The sequence below is a fragment of the Rhyacophila brunnea genome, unplaced genomic scaffold (genome assembly GCF_057557595.1).
Source record: "Rhyacophila brunnea isolate RB1 unplaced genomic scaffold, BYU_Rbru_1.0 scaffold_9, whole genome shotgun sequence".
Lineage (NCBI taxonomy): Eukaryota > Metazoa > Arthropoda > Insecta > Trichoptera > Rhyacophilidae > Rhyacophila > Rhyacophila brunnea.
The window spans coordinates 41,432,953-41,458,126 of NW_028233361.1; positions in this window are offsets into that span (position 1 = coordinate 41,432,953).

The following is a 25,174-nucleotide window of genomic DNA, read 5'->3' on the forward strand; positions in this document are numbered from 1 at the left end:
TAATAAACTTATAAACAATCTCAGAGTAAAAATAAAATGGGGTTGAATTTTGAACCTTCATTAATAGGGAAATTTGCCAATGTGTATATACATTGTTTTACATAACTGTATATTTTGTAATTAAACCTTTCATATTACATGGGTGACACGCAGGGACGTAGCTTCTTATCGCATGAACACGCAATGCATTGGGTCTGACAAGGGCCCTTAATTCTGATAGCTAATTATTTTTCTATTTTATTTATGATTATAGACATTTTGAAAAAACGAAAGGTGGCTTTGAATAATTTTTGCATAGAGGTCCATAATTTCTAGCTCTATCACAACAGCCACGTAGGGATTCCCTGAGCTTTTACAAAATGCTTCGAGGGATTCGATTACAGGTTGAGAATCACAGTCGTCTGGTGGAAAGACGTTACGTTACATACGCGACGCATGCGGACGGAACGCGAACTTCTGTTGAGGATAGGTGAAAATAAACATACAGCAGCCAACACCACTGACAACTAATCTTAATAACTTACTCGTATCTCCTCTCGTTTACTCACCTCCGGTTTGTTTATGGACAGTGGATTTATTTTTGTATACAGCATAACTACATTTCAATCTACTGGATCAGCGCTGTCCAACTTCTTTTAGGCCGCGGGAAATTTTTTCTTTAGCAAACATTTCGGGGCCAAAGAGGATAGGTAAATGAAAAGTCAGTTAATGTCAATTCAAAAGTAATTTTTTTATACAAAAAAAAATACATAACTAGAAATAATAAGAACAATAATATTATTAAGTTATTTTTTTTTTTTGTAAAAAATTTTATTCATCATAAATTAATTAGGTTACAAAACAAAGATTATACTTATATGTAATTATAAGTTATTTAAAGGTAGCATTGTGGCCTTAGTTGTTAAGCAACAATTTCTTTTATGTCAATATCAACATTTGTTGTGGCAAGTCTAATTATATTTTCAAGCGTGGAGTCCTTCAAGCTGTTTCTATATTTTGATTTTGAGATAATATATATACTTCCGAACATAGAAATGATTTGAAGTCCAAAATCTCTCATTTTTGGTGCCCATGGAAATGAGGACCAATCAATCAATAACATACATACTTCACCGTGTTCGATCCTAAAAAAAATCATAATACGAGTATTATGGGCCTCCACAGATTATAACATTTTTTTTATTTTTACAAGAAAAGACTATTAGCCGCTTGCTCAACATATTAGGTCCATACTCAAGGTCCAAGCAACATGTGAATTTTGTCCCGGGGCGCACGACATTATAAACCGACGCGGTCCCACCCAGGGGTCTAGGACGATTCGACGTAGGGACAACTGGACGCCACGAAATCGAATGTAATTCGAAAATAAATAGACGTTCGTGAACTATAGGTACTTTTAAAATGAATATTGTTTAATATTACTATTTAAAACTTGAGAATTGAGAAATGAGAATTTAAATATGTACACATGTAAATAATGATTCAATTGTTCATACGTTCATGTTCCAATGAGAAGAGAGTTCTTTTATTTTCCCACGTTTTTATTAGCTCGTATTCTTGTTTGTCCGGTACAGATTTTTTCTTGTGTGTCCAGTACATTTTTTTTCTTGTTTGTCAAAGATTTGTATTGGACGATTGAAGATTTTTAACTAACTTCCCGACTAGCTAGACATTTGAAAGTTTTAGATATCAGAACACGACGACAATGCATTCTTTTAATACTTTTAGCCATTTTTAAGCAGAATTGAATTTATTTTCAGTTAATTCTGTTTTGTATGGAAAGTTATTATTGTTGCTAAGGGGGTCCTAGCAACTAAATTATTAATATATACGTGAGATACTTTGGAAATCAATATGAAATGTCAAAATGACATTTCAATATTCTATAATATTTATTCAGTATTTCTATTAAGTACAATAAAAACTTTTTATTAACACATTGAATTGTCAAGTTTATATGATTCAACAGAAAATTTAAAAACGTGGTAGGTATATAAAAAGTTCTTTTTATCTTGTAATTATTTTTATATAAAGCCTAAGGCGTTGAGAATTATCATATCAATAAAAATCACTATGTTAAGAGGAAAATTACTTAAAACTACTAAGCAATAGATAGAAACTGATTAAAATTCCCCATCTATTTTCTGTATACAATCGTAACGAACGTCTATTTATTTCATTCGACAGTCCAGCGCCCAGTTGTCTTGAGTAATTTACAATTCTACATTTGTATTTAAATGTCGTATCTCAGAATTGAATGCCATTTTTTTAATTCGTACAAATTAGCCCTTCAACAGAGTGCCGATCAATGTAAATTCAATTCGCCTTGAATTCATTTTTGCCATTTGTAAGTTGGCCCGGTGGTTTCGGCCAAAAATCATTCGTACAAGTGTTTTCTTACATAAACACCGGCCATGCGTCTTTTTACGTCGAGTTTAAATATCTACGATGTCTAATTATTTGTCTAGTCTCAGTAAGTAACTATATTCGTTCACGGAATAAAACAGCTGTGATATATTCGTGGGGCGAATCCGTTCTCGTCTGTTTAATGTTTGATTTCCGGTGCTGGCGAAATTACGAGCGAGTTTTTCGGCCGAAGATGTTTACGCATGTGCTTCCATCATTCCTTGGCAAAGATTATTGTCTTAGCGTAGACCAGCGTTACTCAATGAGAAGAAAACATATTACGTATGGCCCACACACGCACACTTAACTTAACGGAGAATTTACTTCAGCTGTACAGAGGCTGTTTATCACACAAGAAGTAAAATAAATGTCCAGGGAACTCAGAAATAATGAGAACTGAAGTACCTAACGGGTGTGGAGTAACAGGCGACTGATCTCGAGTGTGGAAAAGTATAGGATAAACTTAAACACGTGTAAAGAATACGCTTGTGACTTGTGTGTTGTGACTGGCAGCAGATCATTACACAACTAATAATTAAAGCAGTGGACTGGGTATGCAAAAACTTCAAAGAAGGAACTTTAGGAGAAATTCTAGGGGAGGTTCTGCAACAAAATGGATAATAAAAAACAAATTAGGATTTTACAATGGAATGCCAGAAGTATGAAGCAAAAAAAGAATGATATATAACTTTACTCAATAAGAAAAAAAAATAGCAATAGCATTAATCTCAGAGACTTGGCTGAGGTCTGAATTAGACAATCTGAAATTCAATGATTACACGATGTATCGAAAATACAGAGGGGATGGATACGGAGGAGAGCGATTCTGGTGCATAAAACACTGGTGTCTAAAGAAGAAATAAAGAAAGACGGAAGAGCTAGGCAAAATAATTATAAAGTTATTCAACAGAATAGGAGTGAGGACCTGATCGACGGATCCCCTTCTAGAAGAGAAGAGGCGATATGACAGCGAGTCGCAGTCAAAGCCTCGGTAAAATCACAAAAAAAAAAACAAAAAAAAACGCTTGTCTTTCGTTCTGGCATCTGCTCTCGATTTATGCGCTGACGCTCATTCAATATTCGTGGTTGATAATATGATGCTGAGTACCGACAATTCAATAACTCAAGGGGATTTCTTTAAAAATGTAGAAAATCACTAAAATACACGAAATACCATTAAATTTGAGGAACACTATTATGAAACATCACATTTTTCTTAACCTTAGTGATAAGTAGGAGGGGGGCGCCAAGCATCGTATCCTGGGGGCCCATTTCAGGATGTGGGGAGCATGTTCAAAACCCTGCGTTGAAATGTAGTGTATTGGGGAATAGCCTATCGGAATTCTATTTATTGATCTGTTATGACGTGTAAATGACCATATTCGATTGTAATCGGAGTATTATATGGGCTTCCGCGGAGTAGAGGTGGCGATAAAAGATTTTTTTTTGCGAGAAATGAATGTTAGCCATTTACTCACCATATAAGTACACATTAAAATAACAACATTTTGCCAGACATGGGATTCAAGCCCGAGACCCACGATTTTATAGGCCGACACGTTACCGCTCGGTTGTCACGGGCGTTATATTATATTTATTATAAGTATCAGTATTATCCAGTATCGAAGACTCCATACTAGGCGATTATGTAAAGCCTACCTTCTTAAGAAAAACATTTTTTAATTGTCTTACATAACGTATGTATTTAAATAATAACGTTATTAAATTATATTCTACAAAAAATAATATAATTTTCCAACGACATCTGTCTGTAGATACTTATGTATTAATTATAAATCGATTGTCCGCTTGCATAACTAGACCGACACCTACATGCCACTTTCATCAATCAATTTTGCGCATACAACACACACATACAATTCAATCCAATTTATTTATTTTTACATATTGTGGACATTATAAATTATAAGTTCAAGACGTTCACAACACGACATAAAAATTTATTATAAAGAAGAAAGAAAAACAAAAGTAATAAAAGGGATAAAAATAAAAAGAGAACATAATATAAACATACTAAAGCAGTGAAAATACAATTATACATACATATAAAAACACACGTTTTGTAAAAGACGCATACAAAATGCCAAAATCAGTGCACTATTATCACGTTATCCTTGGTTGTGGGTATTTAATCCTCAGGGGCTCTTACGTCGATATATATTTTTTAAATATTTAAATTCATTAGAACTCGATGCCGAATAGTTTCGCAACCAAATATCATTATAATTTATAGACAAATCTGTTATACACACAAGAAGATAAAAATCAAATGTAATTCATTATGATTATTACACTATACTATATATTTTGTCAATGCCTCTGAAAATGTTAAAACAAAAATCAGTTATAAATTCTAATTACTAGTTAGTTGGTTATACAAATAGTACCTAGTTATTGAGAGTATCTCTCCATGAAAATTGCAACCATGATTATTATTTATCTACACATCGGTTGCAATTAAAATATTTTTACAAACACTAATTATTACAACTAATTGCAATCTCTCATTAAAGTCTAAAATAAAAGTGAAGTAGCTGAGTAAAATATATACAATTTAATTATTTTATTATGCAATAACCATTTATAATTTCTGCACCGTATAATTTGGGTCTAGTATTATTATAGGTACAATAGGTATTTTATATTTTATTTTTTTACAATGACCTTTCGAGGTTATGTTAATTTTACGTTCGACATTGGGGCCTTATTTTATTCATTGTTCACGAGCCGAGACCTCGAGATCGTATTGCGCTGATTAAAACTCGTGGAAAAAATTAAATTACGTTTGTGTTTGACAATATTATATTTTTTACCATGCTGAAAATAATATAAGCAACGCCATCCATGCAGACATTGACAATACTAAGACAAGAAAACAATTCACTTGGTAACCGATCTTTGTCAGTAATTTATATGGTTAGATGCCAGTGTCAAATTAATAATGAAATCGATTTCTAAATACTTGTGGCGAATCGTAATATGAACATTAATTCAATTTTCATAGCCAATTTTGGCACAATTCATGAATTTAAGAATGAAAACCTAACCTAACAAATAATCCAGTATATCGGCTATTTTCAAAATTTGTTTGCTGCTGGCTTCCTGTAAACCGACAAGAACCGTGTTTTATTTAGACATGAATTTTATGTCAGTACCATTGCCCCCACAAGGGGGGGCTGACAGGGCTCTAGCCTGGGGGCCCTGGCTTAGGGGGCCCCGGCATGGTGGCTTGACCGGTATAGTGAGATATAAATTCACCACAAATTTGTTTCAATGGCAAAAAAGTCGCCTGCGGCGCTATTTCGCGGGCAGTATTTTATTTTATAATTATTTTTGGTGTGTTTTTCCTGACTAATAAAAATGACTATCCAATATGGCGAATGGTCGCATGTTACTTGGCTATCACAAAGGGGGTCTTGATCAGTGCTTCATAATACGGTGCCGAGACAGAAGTGCTAACAGCTCAATAATTCAAAAGGATTTATTTAGACATACAAAAAATACACGGAATACCCTTAAGGCGATACATCAGTGAAACGGCAAATAATTTTTAACTATAGGCGCGATGAAATTTTAGACTTGCTGCCATTCGGAGAGAGAACGTTGAGCTGGGAACACGTCAATTTGTTTCGTGATGGCGACGGGGGTATTAATTCTTAAATCGTGTAAAGATGACTAAAAACGTTACCCATTTACTTTAAAAAGAAAACATGTCAATGAATATATTATAATTGTTACTAATAGAACATACGTTAAAGTGCCCACCACCACCCGTCATATATGCACAACCGTGGATATGCACGGCCGCTTTCTATGACGCTTTAAACGTGTCTGAAAGAAGTGATTTTAAGTGCTCATTCCGTCCCGAGACGGAGCCGCACGGGACTGATGCTGCAACCATGCACCGTAGTGCTGAAAGAAGAAAGTTAAGAAAGAAAATGTTTGTTTTTGGACTGGCTCTGCTGTCCGCTGACGTTAAGCGCTTTGTGTACCCGCATACTGAGTGTCACGAATTGAAATGGATGAGTCTACAAAAGAGTCGGGACTATCCCGCTCCCCATACGACGCTGCAAATTTCTCAAATGCCGCAAAGTTGGCCTCGGTTGCTACCAGATCTCCATGACCAATTGGGCCCGTGTGAGGACGGACCCTGGCAAACAGCTCCGCTCGTTCGAATTCCATAAGCGGGCAATCCCAGAGGATGTGTTCAACATCTTGGTGGTCATGCCCGCAGGTACAACCCGGCCCATCTACTATCAAGCCAAACTCGTGGAGTCTGGCGGCGAAGTTGCCATGGCCGGTGAGGAACTGGCTAATCCAGTGCGAAGGTTGGAGTCTTCTAGTTTGGTGCCTGCAGAATACGTCTGGAAAAAAACGGTAAGTGTGCCGCCCCTTGGGGGAGGCGGTCCACCTCGCCTGCCATGCCGCAAATGCGGTCTTGTACACAATGTCACTTACAGTCTTCCTGTAAGGAACGTCCTCGGATCTCTGCGGTGGTGTCAGATGGACACCGGCGAGTATTGTGCTGATCCCCCTCAAGAGGAGGGTGATCGATCCTCTGACTTGGACGTGCAGATCGAGGGGTAGCACCCCCGCGAGTACGGCAAGCGCGTCAGTAGAAGTTGTGCGGTAGGCTTTGGTAAGCGAGATCAGCGCAAGTCGCTGCCCGCTTAATAGTGCGCGTCTCACGAGAGTTAAGGAGTTTACTCGAGAATGCCAAATGCTGGAGGCGTAACCGGCAATTCCCATGAAAATTGCGCCGTATGCAACCTTAAGGGCTCTAGGCTTAAGTCCCCAATTGCTGCCCGCCATTCGGGCCATTCTCTGATAGGCCGAATTGGCCTTAGAGACGGCCGTCTTGGCGTGGTGAACGAAAGACAGCTTGTCATCAAGAATTACTCCCAGATACGTAACCCTTTCGGAGAAACGCACTGAGGTCTGGCCAAAACGAACCGTGGGCGGCCGTCGAGTTATGTTGACCCGAGAACTACCCCTGAGGAGGACAGCTTCCGTTTTGCTCGGGGCAAAGGTCAGCTTGTTCAGCAACCCCCAATTAAGGATTCTGCCCAAGGCGTCCGTGGCTGCACGCTCAAGTGCCGGTAAACAGAACATTAAATGGACGCATGTTGGATTTATATGACAAATTATATTTCGTTTGGCATACGTCATTTGCACCCGCGACCCGCAATCCGCGCATCGCCTAGCCACGATCTTTTTAGACCGTGCCTCAACTGATATATAGCCCACGGAATACCAGGAGAACACTAATGTAGAATATTACACTATTCTTAACCTTAGCGATAGGTTGGGGGGCCCGCCAAACATTGTGGCCTGGGGGCCAGCTTTAGGATGTGGGGGCCATGGTCAGTACTATACTAGATACTATACGACCCATTAATATACGGCCATATATTATTTCCGATACAACATTTATTTTCACGGTAATGTGTGATACGGCGAACTACATACGTACAAGTTTCCGAACACGGCGGCGTTTTTTTCACTTTTTCATTCATACTTATTTGTTTTCGTTGGATTAAAAATACTTATTACACTTATTGTTGGTTCATTTTTTTAAATTCATTAGGCCCTGACTAAACCAAACTTTGATAAAAAAAAATATCCAGTTATGAATGATTTAATTGCATAATTTTAGATATTTTATGATAGACGGGTATTTTTTTACTATTATTTACTATGGCTCAGTTTCGCAGGGTTTAATTGAATTTTAAAAACTAACACCGTCTGTAAATTGTAGTCTTCCTTCAATGAAAAAAATACGTATGACTGACCATGTTTTTTTTTGTGATTTTACCGAGGCTTTGACTGCGACTCGCTGTCATATCGCCTCGTCTCTTCTAGAAGGGGATCCGTCGATCAGGTCCTCACTCCTATTCTGTTAAATAACTTTACAATTTTGCCTAGCTCTTCCGTCTTACCCACCGCCAGGACACCTTTCAATTCGTCGACATTCTCATGACTGACAATGTTTAGTGTGCACTTTTTCTGGCTGATCTTAACAGCCTTCCTCCACCATTCGCCACTGCTATTGGCCCAGTAAGGGTAGATACATGCCCGTCTATCCGGCAGTCAATTTACAATACATACACATTCTTACATATTATTTTTTTAGAATATAAAATAATCAATTTAATATATTTTAAATAGATACGTTAAGACGGCTTCAAATAATCTAAAATAAGGCACTGAATCCAGTTTCGATTTACCACTTAATAACGGCCAGGTTACGAAATGCAAGAAATACGTTTCAAACTGTAATGCATATTATTATGATACAGATATAGATGCATATTGTAAATAACATATTATTCTTAAATATTTGTTTAAATGTATCCTATTATTATTCTCCACACTGAAGAATTATTATACCTTACAGTCAATGTTCCCTGTAAGGTGTGCGCGTGTGCGCGCGCACACCTACCAGAATGTGTCCGCACACATGTTTTCATCCCCGCACAGTCCTCATACAAAAATATTGTAAAAGAAAGTTTCCTTTGCCAGATTTTAGTTTTGCTCGAATGCACGAAACAATTAATTCTTCGACTCATTTCTCGGAAGGCGAAGTTCAAGTGCGACTAACACGAGCACACAAGTGAAATTTTACGTCGAGCGGGATCACTATATCCGCCCCGTTGTATATACGAAAATAAGATACGTATTTGAGTGTTTATTAATGATCACCTATGTGCTGGGTCCTCTACATTTCTTAGTCTTTGACATGTTTCAACTTGCAAGAAACATTTTCAGTACATTCTCATAGTAGTCTTTATTGTGAAAACATCACAGTCCTTACAATATTTTATAAACCGTAAAAGTACCTGCCAAAAAGCAGTGTTTTTTAATTAAAATATTTATAATACTAATCAATATTTGTAATAAATAACTACAGACAACTACAGAGATGTGTTCAGTATACGTAACAAACAATCCAATACGATTCCATACACAGTTACATAATATAATACCGTTGTCAGTGTTATTATTATATAAAATCACTGAAATTAATAAATACGAGGGTGGGTCAATAAGTCCTTAGAAAAGCCGACAGGTGGCGCGACTAGTACTGTAAGCGGTCTGTTTTCATGCAGCGGCACTACCGATTCAGTATGCTGCGAAGTTTCAATCAGATTGGTCGGGTTGTTGTTTTTTATTTTCGTACATTTAAAAAAAAAATTTGCTTGTTTACAAAAATGGAGAAAATTGAGTTTAGAGCTGTTATTAAACATTTTAATATAAAAGGGTTAACAGCAAAGGAAATAAAAAATGAGTTGGATTTAGTTCACGGCATATCTGCTCCTTCACTTGCAACTATTTATAACTGGTTAAATGAATTTAAACGTGGTCGTACATCAACAAAGGATGAACCACGCTCAGGACGTCCTGTAGAGGTGACTACACCAGAAATGATCAATAAAATCCACGATATGGTGTTAAGTGACCGAAGATTAAAGTTGAGTGAGATAATTGAGGTTACAGGGATCTCAAAAGGTAGCGTCATTTCTATTTTACATGACAAATTGGGCATGAAAAAAGTTTCTGCAAGATGGGTGCCGCGTTTGCTCACAGTCGACAATAAACGCAATAGGGTGGTGGCCTCTAAAGCCCTGTTGTCGCTCATGCAACGCAATCCGGATGAATTTTTTCGTCGCTTTGTGACTGTAGATGAAACATGGATACACCACTATACTCCCGAGACGAAAGAACAGTCAAAGCAGTGGATTGCGAAAGGCGAACCATGTCCAAAGAAGGCGAAAACCGTAAAATCAGCTGATAAGGTTATGGCTACTGTATTTTGGGATGCGCGTGGAATTATTTTCGTTGACTATTTGGAAAAAGGAAAAACAATAACAGGGGATTATTATGCATCTTTATTGGACCAGCTAAAAAACGAAATTGAAGAAAAACGGCCTCATTTAAACAGGAAAAAAATCCTCTTTCATCAGGACAATGCCCGTGTTCACACATGTTTACGATCAATGGCTAAAATTGAAGAATTGAAGTTCGAATTGGTCGACCACCCACCGTATTCGCCAGATTTAGCCCCCAGTGACTTTTTCCTTTTCTCAAACTTAAAAAAATGGCTAAGTGGACAACGTTTTTTTTCAAATGAAGAAGTCATCGATCGGACAAATGCTTATTTTGAGGACCTTCCGAAAACTTATTTTTCTGACGGTTTAAAAAAAATTGAGAAACGTCTAACCAAGTGTATTGAGCTCCAAGGAGATTATGTTGAGAAATAAAAAAAAAATACAAAAATAAAAACTGTTTTAATGCTTTTTTCTAAGGAATTATTGACCCACCCTCGTACCTTAAAAATATAAGTATTGATGAAAAATTGTATGTGTGTGTTTGTGGTGGGGGGGGGGGGGTGTAAATTTACCGCACCGGATGTCAGGCAATGACATTATTAATGGACAACGCACTCAATACAGTAGCTAGCAAGTAAATTCGCGCATAGCGACATTCGCACATGTATAGGTCGACGTCACGCAATTTCCATTACGCGATATTACGCATCGGGAATTTATAGCAATATCACCTTTATTGTAATGGCGTTAGAACAATGTTTTTAGTGTCAATGTTCATTTGAGCGAACCCGTTCGAACCGAACCATTCGGCAGACCCGAGAAACAGCATCGGGAATTTATAGCAATATGAACTTTATTGTAATGGCGTTAGAACATATCGTCTCTGTTCTGGCAGAACACACTAACTGGAGAATACTAGTTTTGAATAATTTTACTTTGAAGTTGTTAAAATGTTTGAAATGGCCCATTATGTGAGTTTATTAAGTAATCGTAAAAAAGGATGACTTTAAAATAAAGACTGTTTATTTATTAAGAAGGTTTGCAGACGGTAAAGTTTGAAATAAGGAACATTCTGGTATAACTAACTCAATATGTATTTTTTTCGAATTAGTGTATTCTGCCAGAACAGTGACGATATTATGCCATTCGGCAGACCCGACAAAAAACTGAGTGTCATTTTTTTTCCAGATGCTTCGTCCATATTAATGTCATTGGTGACAGGTGACACCAACTCTAGTTATGCCACTGCTGAGATGCGTTGATGATCCGCACACACTATAGAAAAATTAGAGGGAACGTTGCTTACAGCCTATCCCAGAAGGTAGCCTACTCCCCTTATTTTTATATTCCCTGCTTTCATACATTTGCGTGGGCGGGGATTGTGAATAATTTCGCAACTAGTGGACAACCATAATAATTTGGCAAGTCACTCTTGCTTTGATGGCTCTAGGATCTGGATCCATTAGTCACATTAGTCTGAATAGGCGATTCTCCGGAACCCATCGTCTTTTGAAAGCAGTTTTACCGCCTGTCAATAATTATGAGAAAGTTACATAAATTTAGTCTAATTTCTAACTTTTTAATGTTGCGATTGATTGAAAACTTGGCTCTGATCCAAAATGGCTGTCTTTACTGTCAGACAGCCGAGACAAGGTCGGCGGAAAACGACCAGTCTCTCTCAGAATTTTAAGTGACAAGATTATCAGACGAAATGAACATATCCCTTATTGACAATAACTGATTCGTATGAACCTACGATTTCTTTTTATCAATAATGGAAATCAAATAAACAGTGTACAACTGTCATTCTACAAATTGAGTTAGCAATGAAACATAGTATGTCTGATAAATGTATACTGTATGGAATTGTATTATTATTACAGAAGCATGAAACAGTTGCAACAATAAAAATATATCTAGAGATGTTAGGTATCTAACAGTGGCGAAGGGTGGAGGTGGGCGTAGGCTGTTAAGATCCGTCATAAATAGTGCATACTAAACTTTGTCGGTCATACGTATTTGTTTTTATTGAACTAAGCGATAGTGCCCATAGAACGCGTCGAGCGGGCGAAGTCCGCGTATGAAGCGTTTATTCATAACCATAATCACACGTCTCGTGCCGCGCATTACCCTTCACCTATGTAATAAGCGGCCCAAGCAGCACAAAATAATTATTATTACAGCGCCTCTCATAACAAAGCAATAAAAATATTATATTATTTCGGGGCTTGTAATTAATATTTACGACGACATTATTCAACCAGCGATAAACTGGACACGCAATAAAATTAAACAATGATTCTCTGTTATTAAATAATTGCTTTTCGCCCGTCGATCGACGACGCCTCGAGCAGCGTGATTTTGGTAGCCGTGTTCAATGGATGGACTTCTTTGTATTTTCATTAAATCGTATCGCCGAGAAGCGAAAAACGGTGACTCATGCGGCAGGCGGGACACAAGGCATCGTCAAGTCCAGTGTGCGCTGGCGTATTTGATTACGTTGTATTTTCGATGATTTACGCGCCACTTGTAGAAATTTTGCGCGAGCGCCGCACTCGCTGCGTCAATGGGCTTTATGCCTAATGCCGGGTCCACACCGAAAACAAGTCGCGCGACAACTCGTTAAATTTTACGATAAGCATGATAATTATCGTAAAATTTCTTAAGCAATTATGATAATTATCGTAAAATCTAACGAGTTGTCGCGCGACTTGTTGCCGGTGTGGCCGCACTTTAAGACTACAATGACGTGGAGATAGTGTTTGCTAGTTTTTCCAAATCCAATTAAATCATACATAACTTTGGATATTTTATAGATAGAATATTATTTTTTTTATATTATAGTGTGGTTTAGGCAAGGCTTAATGAATTTAATAAAAAATAACCAACAATATATTGTGTACTGTATTCTTTAATCCAACGAAAACAAGTAAGTATGGATGAAAAAGTGTGCACTATTTTGTCGTATCGCCCAAAGTATACCAAAACCATTATGGTTTGGTTTGGTTAAGGCAAAGTTTAATTGATTTTTAAAAACTAACCAACACCATCTGTAAATTGTAGTCTTAGTTCAATAAAAACAAATACCTAAGTATGACCAACAAAGTTTAATGTGCACTATTTATGGCGGTTATTAACAGCCTACCTCCACACTTCGCCATTGTAAACTGATACAAAAATACATAGTCATGCATTTATATCCGACGACAATGTCCCTGCGAGTAAAAGATGTCAGTCTGGTCCTGATCGTTAGTAATTTATGTGGAATAGCTATATAAACATAGTTAGATTTGAAATGTGGGAAACAATGTCGGACTGTGTGGAATTAGAAAAGTACACATTTTTCACTCTCCCGATGTTTTTATTCTTTAAGTTATCGAATTTATGCGAATTAATTCCAATCATTATTATCTATCTCGCTATCCAAAATGTTTCAAATTCCGCCAATAAAAGGGCAGCTTTGTAACTAGCTAAAACACCCACGATGGCCGCGCGGCTTAAGCCTCGGCCTATAGCATCGTGGGTCCCAGGTTCAAATCCTGGGTCTGGCAAGTACACATATTGTTTTTCGATTTGTGTATGAGTCAGAGTATAGACCTAATAGGTTGAACAAGTGGCTGACAACTATTTCTCGTAAAAACAAAATCTGTTAAGAGCATACATAAGTGAAACGGCAAATAATTTTCAACAATAGGTGGGACGAAATTTAGCACTCGTCGCCAATCGGCGAGCGGTAGTTGGAGTTCATGTTCCCACCAATAGGTATCACTCTAACTCTACGGTCTTCATGATAACTCGTCGCAGAACAGATGTTATGTTGCATGATGCTGTATATCGTGCGATTAACTTATTTGATGGCACCATAAAGGTTGATTTATTTTTTATTAACACAATGCTTACGGGCCCTTTTAATTAATTTTGTAATTAACGTGTTAATTTGCATTTGAAAAGTAATTAGTAAAAACACAATTTTGTGCGGCCCGTAAGCTATGGGTGAACTATATACCTAATGTCTGTGGACGTGTTAAATAGGTTAAATTTATAATTGTGTATAATATCATGTTTATTTAATATTTACATAAACACATTCTGTCTTTTTTACTTTCTTGTTATATTAGTTGTCATTTGTAATTAAGACATTTTTATAATTTTGTATTTATTATGTATTATGGCGCATTGGCCAATCGCTGTAATGCCGTAATACTCTTTTTCTAAATAAATAAACAATAGATGGGACGACATTTCGCACTCGTCGGCAATCGGCGAGCGGCAGTCGAAGTGTGAGTATGTCAATTTGTTTTGTGATGCCTTCGGAGGAATATATTCTTATATCGTGTAAAGATAACTAAAAACGTTATGCATGTACTCGAAAAAGAAAACATGTCAATGAATATGTTATTATTATTACTAACTTAACAATAAATGGACGCATGTTGAATTTTTATAACAAATTATTATTCGTTCGGCACGCGTCATTTGCACAATCCGCGCGTCGCATAGTTACGATCTTTTTAGACCATGCCTCAGCTGAGGTATAGCCTTTGTACAAACCTCCAATCTGTGGCGGCCCATATATATGATGTTATTAGGATCGGACATGGTCGAAAAAAAAACACCTTTGTAATATAATTAAGGTGAGTATTCCACCTACCAGAGGCAAATAGCAGAAAAATACAAAGTTTGCCAATTAAAATCTGAAAACTCCCAATTAATAATGTTACATTCTTAAATTTTGTTAATTATTGAATTATCCGTTCAATGAAAAATACAGACAGTCAGTGGTTGTAGATAAACAAAATACAGAATGAATTTTAGTCGCCTACAGGTAATAATTAGAGAGAAGAACTAAAAATAACGTGTTGCCAGAAATAGTTTTGGCGCCAAGTCTAATCTATGGTTATTTAAAATATGCGCGTCACTAATCCATAAACAAAAGAACGTAGTTATTATCTCGTTTTAAGATCGAAACGCCATATTTTAGAGCGTTCAAGTCGGAAACTCGACTCAAAAGGGAAGACGCTGTAGGTTGCTTCATTTTTTCACGTACCTATTTAATAAATTTAATGTTCCTGCATAGTAATATTACGAGTAAAACACGTACAGCTAAGGAAATATATAAATATAGTGCCCGTGACCGAGCTACATGATTAGGGAATCCAATCCCGAGCCAAAATTTTGATTCCGAGATTTCGGGATTACAATTAGACGATCCCGGGATTGGCATTTTTTCGATAGTTAATGTACATTTTACAACGTTTTTATTAGGTCGTATTCTTGTTTATCCGGTGGTTGTTTATCCAGTACAAATCTTGCAATCGATTTTTAACTAACTTCCCTACCAGCTAGACATTTGAAACTTTTAGAATATATCAGAACACGATGCCAATGCATTCTTTTAATACTTTTAGCCATCTTTAAGTAGAATTGAACTCATTTTCAGTTAATTCTGTTTTGTATGAAAAGTTATTTCGGAAGAAATCCGTAAAAAGTAAAACACTATTATCAGTTGCTAAGGGGGTCCTAGCAACTAAATTATTAATATATACGTGCGTTACTATGGAAATCATTATGAAATGTCAAAATGACAATTCAGTATTCTATATTTATTCTGTATTTCTATTAAGTACATTTTTTTTATCGTTTAAGCTAGCTAGTCAAGTCAAGTTTATATGATTCAACAGAAAATTTAAAAACGTTGTAAGTATATAAAAAGTTCTTTTTATCTTGTAATTATTTATACATAGAAAAAGCATTGATAAAATTGGTAAAAAATGTCTAGTATAATTATTTATACCTAATATTTAAGATGTTTGTTGTTAATATTGTGTACGCTAAATCTTGTAAATACATAGATTTAATGGAGTAAATAATATTGTAATATAAATATCAATGTGAAAGTAAATCAGTTTTATTTAATTATTCAACAAAAGATAACAAATATAAGTTCAATTAAAATAAAAAATAATAATATATATAAGTAGTCATTATTGTGTTGACAATAAATACAATACATAATAAAATTTACAAACACTCCGAAATTCAATTGCTATTATTACTAATTAATAATTAAAACCAATGACACAATTCAATTATACATTCTTTAAATTAACTTTTTTAAAAAATAATTAATAATAACTTAAAAATTAATTTTAATTAAACAAAATTCATTTTTAAATAAAACACAGTTCTTGTCGGTTTACATTACAGGAAGCCAGAGGCAAACAAATTTTGTAAATAGCCCAATATAATACAATATAAATACTGGATTATCTGTTAGGTTAGGTTAGGTTTTCATTCTTGAATTCATGAATTTTGCCAAAATCGGCTATGAAAATTGAATTAATGTTCATACTGAATCTAATAAAATTGGAGACCGGATAGTATACGGACATCTCTTTTCGATAGAAAGCTGACGGTTACTGTGCTACGATGAAATGCATTACGTACAATTTACATGTAACGTAATTAATAATTCGCAATGTTCAAGATAATTCAATTCAATCAAAGTTTATTATTTCGTTTGATAAACCTCAATGATTAAAAAAAAACGTACTTCATCGAAAATTGGGAAAATAGCTTGTTTGCAATAATAACCACGTCGATACTGTCAGTGTCAATCATTTATATAATCAAGCAATTACCACAGGGGTTAATTTCAACCAGCAGCGGGTCTATTTTATACAAAAGGCTGCTTTCGTCCGCTAAAACCGCTAATTAGGGTATGTTTGTATCAAATTATTAACACGTATTGTAACAATTACAATTAGCTGGTATTAATTGTTGCAATAAATGCTATATTTTAACGGCATGCCCCCTGCCTGTGCTAACATTTAGAGCATGAGCGATAGAGAGAGAGCGAGAGAGAGACAGTTTCGACTGATTAACTGATCACAATACAATTACAATTATAATATTTCAATATAAAATGTATGTAATAAATACTAACACGTTAGCACGTTAGCGGTCGATAGTCGCCTTTTGTATAGAATAAACCCGCAGGAACGATGGAAATTGATTACACCTAAGGCCCGTTTCAGACGGGACACTGGTATCGCGCTCGATATAATATAGAAGGCCTTTGTATTCGAATAAAGGGACCTTTGTATTATGTTTATGAACGACCTAGAGCTAATGAGTCAACGCATAATTTCGCGTTATAAATTAGAACATAAAACTGGCTGAGGTAATAAAAACGAGTGTATCGGCGGCTTGAGAATGTAGCGGCCGACGGAAAAGTGTACCAGACACGCGTTGATTCATTAGCTCTGAGGCGTTCATAAACATAATACAAAGGCCCCTTTATTCGAATACAAAGGCCTCCTATATTATACCGAGCGCGACTGCGGTGTCCCGTCTGAAACGGGCCTAAGTTAACCAAAGACCGCGAGAAGTTTAAAGAGCTAAGTGAGGTCTTAATCCATTAATGTTCTGACACCAGCTGTTGGCAATGATTATGAATTCATAAAGACGAAATTCTGTCATTTATTCACAACACATTATTTATGTCAGCAGTTGTCTAGGACACACGAGTGTATCCAAGACACAGTAGTTGAGAGGCCATAATAATGCAGTATAGAATTTAGATAACAATAGAATAGGAATGAGAAATGCAAGATGCACCATAAAATTCCACTATAATGGAATTTTAAAGATATGTTAACAACGAAGAAGGGTTCCCCGGACTAGTCGCGACGAAAAAAATGGCTGCCGAAAGGGAATTAGTTCTACAAAAAGAGATAAAAGTAAAACAAAATTGTCAACAGTCGAAAAGACTCGAGAATGCAGTTAAGTATAGCCGACTAGATAAGCTGGTGACAATAGATCGAGGGGCGCTGAATAAACTAGATACATACTAAGGGAATATTTATTTTGAATAATAATTACTGAAGTTTTAAATTTTTTTTTAAATATTTTTGACCAAATTTATTATCTACATTTTACTCATAGGAACCCAAATTGCTTTTTGGGACGCTAGAGCAAGAACATGGCAGCCGGTTTTATTCCAAGTGTTTGGTTAGAAACTTTCTAGTTATACCAAAATGTTCCTTATTTCAAACTTTACCGTCTGGAAACCTTCTTAATAAATAAACAGTCTTTATTTTAAAGTCATCCTTTTTACGATTACTTAATAAACTCACAAGATAGACCATTTCAAACATTTTAACTTCAAAGTCAAATTACTCAAAACTAGTATTCTCCGGTTAGTGTTTTCTGCCAGAACAGAGACGATTATATGATACAAAACAACTCATACAGACCAGGCATGTCCAACGCGTGGAAATAAATTTTGGATGATCGCACTATAGACCCATAGGAATTGAGTGTTGAAAATGTAAAAAGTGTGACACCTACATCACATTTTAATATAATATGATTTCAATGGGATTTTTATGGGTAAACTAACCATTCCTTTTTTATTTTTTCAACTATAGGTTTTAATCATGATGTAACCTAAGTGACTTCGTCATATTACTCGAATCGTATTGCATAACTGACTACCTAGCACAGAAGTGAGAGAAACATAAGATGTGAGAGAAGACGGGTGTTGTTGTTTAATTTATAATGCACCAGTATCCTCAGCCAAATATAATACTGAATTATTAACAAGTGCAAATAATGCGGATCCTGACATCAGTTAGTAATACTTGGATTTAAAATACAATAACGCAAGTTAGAAAGTGCTTCAGTGAAAATTGTAGGAACCGCTAGTTAATTTCGTCATAATCAGATAAGGCATTCGTAGGTTAGCGGTCAAGTCAAAAATCATTATTAATCGTCACTGTACTGGCAGAAGATACTAATTCGAAAAAAATGACATATTGAGTTAGTACCAAAATGTTCCTTATTTCAAACATTACCGTCTGGAAACCTTCTTAATAAATAAACAGTCTTTATTTTAAAGTCATCCGTTTTACGATTACTTAATAAACTCACATGATAGACCATTTCAAACATTTTAACAACTTCAAAGTCAAATTGCTCAAAACTAGTATTCTCCAGTTAGTATGTTCTGCCAGAACAGAGACGATTTGTTTGTTTCACCAACAAATTGTCACTTCTTCCATGCGTACCTGCTCATACACTCATTCGCTTAGTTATGTCATCCATACATCCCTTTAAAATATTCTAATTAGTGGAGAAAAGTAGTGGATAATTTACTTTTTTGCACTATTGGAGATTTATTGCTTTCTCTCTTGTTGTTTTTGACACATTTTAACGAGCTGCATCGTCAAACGAAATCTTAATTTTTTACTCTGAATTCTTGACATTGGACGACAGTGAAAAATAATCGAGGTTGTCGTAAAAGATGACGCGACCCGCCCATCAGAAGCTATTTAAATTCCACTTCGGCTTTGCGCTTAGAGTGTCGGAAGAAAAAATATGTCGTACTTAAAAAGGCTATAACCCCATAACATATTTTTGAAGGGCCATATGATTGCCATTACGGCTTTACTAGTGTAGCTACTGTCTAAAAGTGCATTCTTCAACGTATAAAATATAACGAAATGACAAAAATCGCATGAATATAGTATCTCAATCTATATAAATATTCAGTAGGTACTGATATAAAATATTATTAGATATAAGATATGAATGAATATAATTATATACTAATAATATGTAAGTCAATAACTGACCAAATTCCCACAGTAATTTGTTATATTGTTAATAATATTACAGCAAAGGGATTTTTATTTATATCAATAAATAAGGGCTACCTTTTAGATGAAGTACCGATTATAGACTAGATTTATTGTGTAGTTTAAAGAACTTACTATGTAATGTATATCTATCATGGCCCCCACATCCTGAAACGGAACACCAGGCTAGGATCTTTGGCGGCCCCCCTACCTATCGCTAAGGATAAAGGCAGTGTGATGTTCCACAATAGTGTTTTCCAAATGGTGTACGCGGTAAAATTAATGTGTAAATTTTTAGTGTTTTTTTTTTTAATTTTAATATGTACATCTATTTGAATTATGGAGTTGTCGAGTGTCGATACACAAATAAAAATTGTATCGTACAAACACATAATTCCGAATTATAATATTATTAAAGGAAAATACCGCAGGTGACTTTTTTTTACTATTAAAGAGAATTTGTGATGTGCATTTATATCACTTCTCTTGTCAACTCGCCACGCCGGCCCTGAGCCCGGGCCCCCAGGCTAGAGCCCTGTCAGCCCCCTCTTTGTGGGGGCCATGATATGTATGTACCTAATTAATAATATAAATTGTGATGTAGGCATTATGTGGTCGATAGTTGTGATGCTTTTGTGTAACATCTGTTGATTAGGGGATTGTCTCATAATCCTTGTCCGTTTGAATATATCTCAAGTACAACAAAATGTCTATTCAGTATCCAATATATACTCGTATACATGGCCCCCACATCCTGAAGCGGGCCCCCAGGCTAGGATCTTAGGCGGTCCCCCCTACCTATCGCTAAGGATAAAAGCACTGCGATGCTCTACAGTAGCGTTTTCCAAATGGTGTACGCGGTAGAATTAATGTGTATATTTAGTGTTTTCTTGTCTCTTTTAATACATTCATTTGAATTGTGGAGTTGTCGAGTATCGATACACAATTAAAAATTATATCGTACAAGCACATAATTTAAAATAATAATATTATTGAAGGAAAATAGCGCCGCAGGCGACTTAATATGAAAGCAAATTTGTGATGCGTGTTTATCTCACTTATCTGGTCGAGTCGCCACGCCGGGCACTTCCTGAGTCCGGGCCCCACGGCTAGAGCCCTGTCAGCCCCCGCCCTTGTGGGGGCCATGCTCTATATTGAGCATCTAGCATTCTAGCCAATATAACTAGACTGTTGTATCAGACCGCATACTGTTAAGTTATGTATGTTAAATACCTGTCTATACAATTGTCTAATAAATAAATCCAATAAAGTATTTTAATAAGGTAAAATCGTTAATTACTACTTTTTGACTAATTTTAGTAGCCTGGTCAAACCGTGCTACATTAAAGCTCCCACGTACATCTGATAACATCATAGACAATTACATTATTAATGGACAACGCATTCAATACAGTAGCTAGCAAGTAACTTCGCGCATAACGACATTCGCACATGTATAGGTAGACGTCACGCAATTTCCATTATGCGATATCACGCATCGGGAATTTATAGCAATATCACCTTTATTATAATGGCGTTAGAACAGTGTTTCTAGTCAGTGACGTCCCGTGGGGGTAGGCAGATTGAGCGTCGCTTGGGGGCGGCAGATACTCGAAGGGCGGCAAATCGAGGAGAATCATTTGGTATTATATAGAAATAGCTACCTAAACTTAGTTATATTATAACCAGAGCGTTGGGATGTTTTGTTCCGGATGCTTTTTTTTATTATTACCCAGTAGGTACTCGCAGCGATTTTAGTATGATGTCACCACGCTCGCTAGTGATTTTTTTATTTTATTTTTGACTGCTCGGTTTCGTATATAAATGCTAATAAACTTGGCGCCTAGACACATTATGAATATTTTTATAAATGTAAAACACCACAAACGAATAATAAATCAGTCATGATAATATAATGTCATTTACTCAGATTAAAAAGTTCCTTCCATAACAGCGGTAGGTATACTGCGCAAAAGCCAATAATTATGTCGCACCATAGTTATTAAAAGAAAATAATATTATATATTATATCAACGTTGGTAACGAAACTAGGAGAATTTATGGTAGAGATTTATAGGTAGATACATACCGTATTTTTTAATTTATCCAAATATTTTTGCCAGTCACTCGCGAGATTTAAAAGTTGCCGGATGTACCTATTACAAATAGATACCTATTCATAATGATTATTAATCCTTATTGACATTTGACATAATCAATTAGTATTCGTGCATATAATAGGTATTTACGTTAAGTACCAGCTAATTGTAATAAAAATGTACACTAGCAGGTATCTACCTAAATTATATCATATTTATCGTGCTGTGAATACAATACTGTGCAATACCTTCTTTTAAGTCGTTTTTTTTGTAAACATATTTTTTGCTGATAATAATGTGGATTTGTAGTTTATTTCAATCATCAACGGTTGAATGTTGAGACTATTAATTAATAGTGTATTTATGATTAAATTTAGGTTTATATTAAAAAAATAATGAGGAAAATTATTTTGTTTACATGTTGTAGGGTACAATAATATCATAGAAAAAATGGTGTGAAAATAATACATCTGCGTAGGTATTACTAATTAATGATACAAACCAAATGTGTCGGACATATCAACCAAATGGCATCTCAGACTCTGGTGATTTGGGTAAGTGTCTAACTAATATTATATTTATTCGCTTAATTTATTTGTTGATATATAAATTTAATTTTGTATGTTTCAGCTTAGTGGTAGGTGTATATTTTATTAGTAATGTATCCATACCATGGCCCCCACAAGGGGGGGGCTGACAGGGCTCTAGCCTGGGGCCCGGGCTCGATAAGTGAGATAAACACATATCACAAATTTGCTCTAATAGCAAAAAATTCGCCTGCGGCGCTATTTTCCTTCAATAATAATATTATTTAAAATTATGTGGTTACACAATACAATTAATAATTGTATAGCGATACTCAAAAACTCCATAATTCAAGTGTATGTATTAAAATATACAAAAAAACACTAAATATACACATCAATTTTAACGCGTACACCATTTGGAAAACATTACTGTAGAGCGTCATATTGCTTTTATCCTAGCGATAGGTAGGGGGGCGCCAAAGATCCTAAATGGGGCCCGCTTCAGGATGAGGGGGCCATGCTTCATACAATACATTTCTTAGATATTGGAGTAATGAAAGGATGGTACAAAAATGGGGCTGCATTTTGACGCTGCCTAGGGGCGGCATTTTGTCTAGGGACGTCACTGTTTCTAGTGTCAATGTTCATTTGAGCGAACCCGTTCGAACCGAGCCATTCGGCAGACCCGACAAAAAGCATCGGAAATTTATAGCAATATCACCTTTATTACAATGGCATTATTACAACAGATTATGCCATTTGACAGCACCGCGATTTCCTAACTATCGACTCGTGTGTCAGCCGACGACATGACGTAATTGTGACGTCAGCCAATACACGCTCGAGGCATGCCGCCCAGCACACAGTGCTAACCATAGATATTATTATGATGAAACACCTATATGTGTATGCTGACAATGAATAACGCCATTGTCTGACCAGCAGCCCGATTTCCTAACTATCGTCTCGTGTGGCACCAGACGACATGACGTAATTGTGGCGTCAGCCAATACATGCCGCCCGCTTGAGCGTGTATTGGCTGACGTCACAATTACGTCATGTCGTCTGGTGCCACACGAGACGATAGTTAGGAAATCGGGCTGCAGCGCTATTTTCTCGAATGCTATTATCACTCCGGTAGTACGTCACAATGATGTCATATGACGTCATGTCGACCGGGCGGCTTGCACTCGCAAGTTCTAACATAGGGCCCCAGACCCGACAAAAAAGTGAGTGTCATTTTTTTCCAGATGCTTCGTCCATAATAATGTCATTGATTGCAAACGAAACCCTGATCGGAAATAATAATATGTCATATTCAAGATACGTATACGAGGACTCGTAACTGTTTCACTGATTATGACTTTTTACCTAAATGGCATCTATATTACACTGCATTGAGAACGTAATAGTCACTCTGTCTACTTGAAATAATACATGGTAATATGACAGGGTCACGTGACTGTGATTGCTGGTTAACTCGACGCGTGGACGTGCCCAGAAAGAAGTCTAGTCCCGCTAGCAGGCGTCGAACCGTGGAGAGACGTCATACGAAACGTGCCGACCACGAACACGCCAAGACAACAAGGAGTGAAAGAAAACTCACAATGATCAAATTTTTATTTTGTCCATCTTGCATAGTTTGTAATCTAATAAGAATATAAACAATTTTTTTGTTCAACGAATAATTCACAAGATTTAAGAATGTACCATCCTTTATTGAACATAAAATAAAGTTTCTTTTATTTTGTTAACTGTCAATTCATTGTGGAACTGCATTGTATTGTTGTTTGATTTAATAAAACGAATTTTTTTGTGGTAGTCCGCCTCAGAGGGACATTTAAATCATTTTCAACCATCTGAGGCGGAAGAAACCGGTCCAAATTTATTTATTAAAGTGGAATAAGTACTACAAAAAAATGCGTTTTATTAAATCAAACAACAATAAAATAAAGTATGTGCAATAAAGAATGTTCATTGAATTATTAGCAAGTGCGTGAACGTTATAACAAGAATTTGGAGAAACCCTGATACCCGTTACTTATAATTAAGATAAGTATTAATACTTTGATTTAAAATACAAAAGCCGACTCCCAAAACAATAACACAATTTAATTTAGAAAACGCTTCAATGAGAATTGTAAAAACCAGGGAACTAAGAAATAGTGGGAACTGAAATACCTAACGGGTAAGGAGTAGCAGGTAACCGATCTCGAGTAAGGAATAATCCGGGATAAACTTAAGCACGTGTCAAGAATACGTCATACGTCGAATACTGACAACTGCTCTCGGTTTATGCATTGACGCTCATTTAATACTGATGTATTACACGCACTATTACACGTGCATAATGCGTGTTCTATTTATTACCTGTTATGTGGTAAAAAAACACTAGTTCATGTCATCGTAATTAGATATGACACACATAGCTTAGTTGTCAGGGATAAATCAATTGAAAATGGGGTTACTTTTAGTATGCTATCTGTGCTGACTGGCAAAGTCGTAGGACGTTATTGTCCGGTATAAAAAAAATACAACAGTAAGTGGAGCCGTTATGTTGATTTTAGGACATTCTTTGGCGAACAAGTATTTTTGTATAGAAATGCTACACCTGTTTATTTAACACAATCTAAGTGTTATCTTATGCCCAC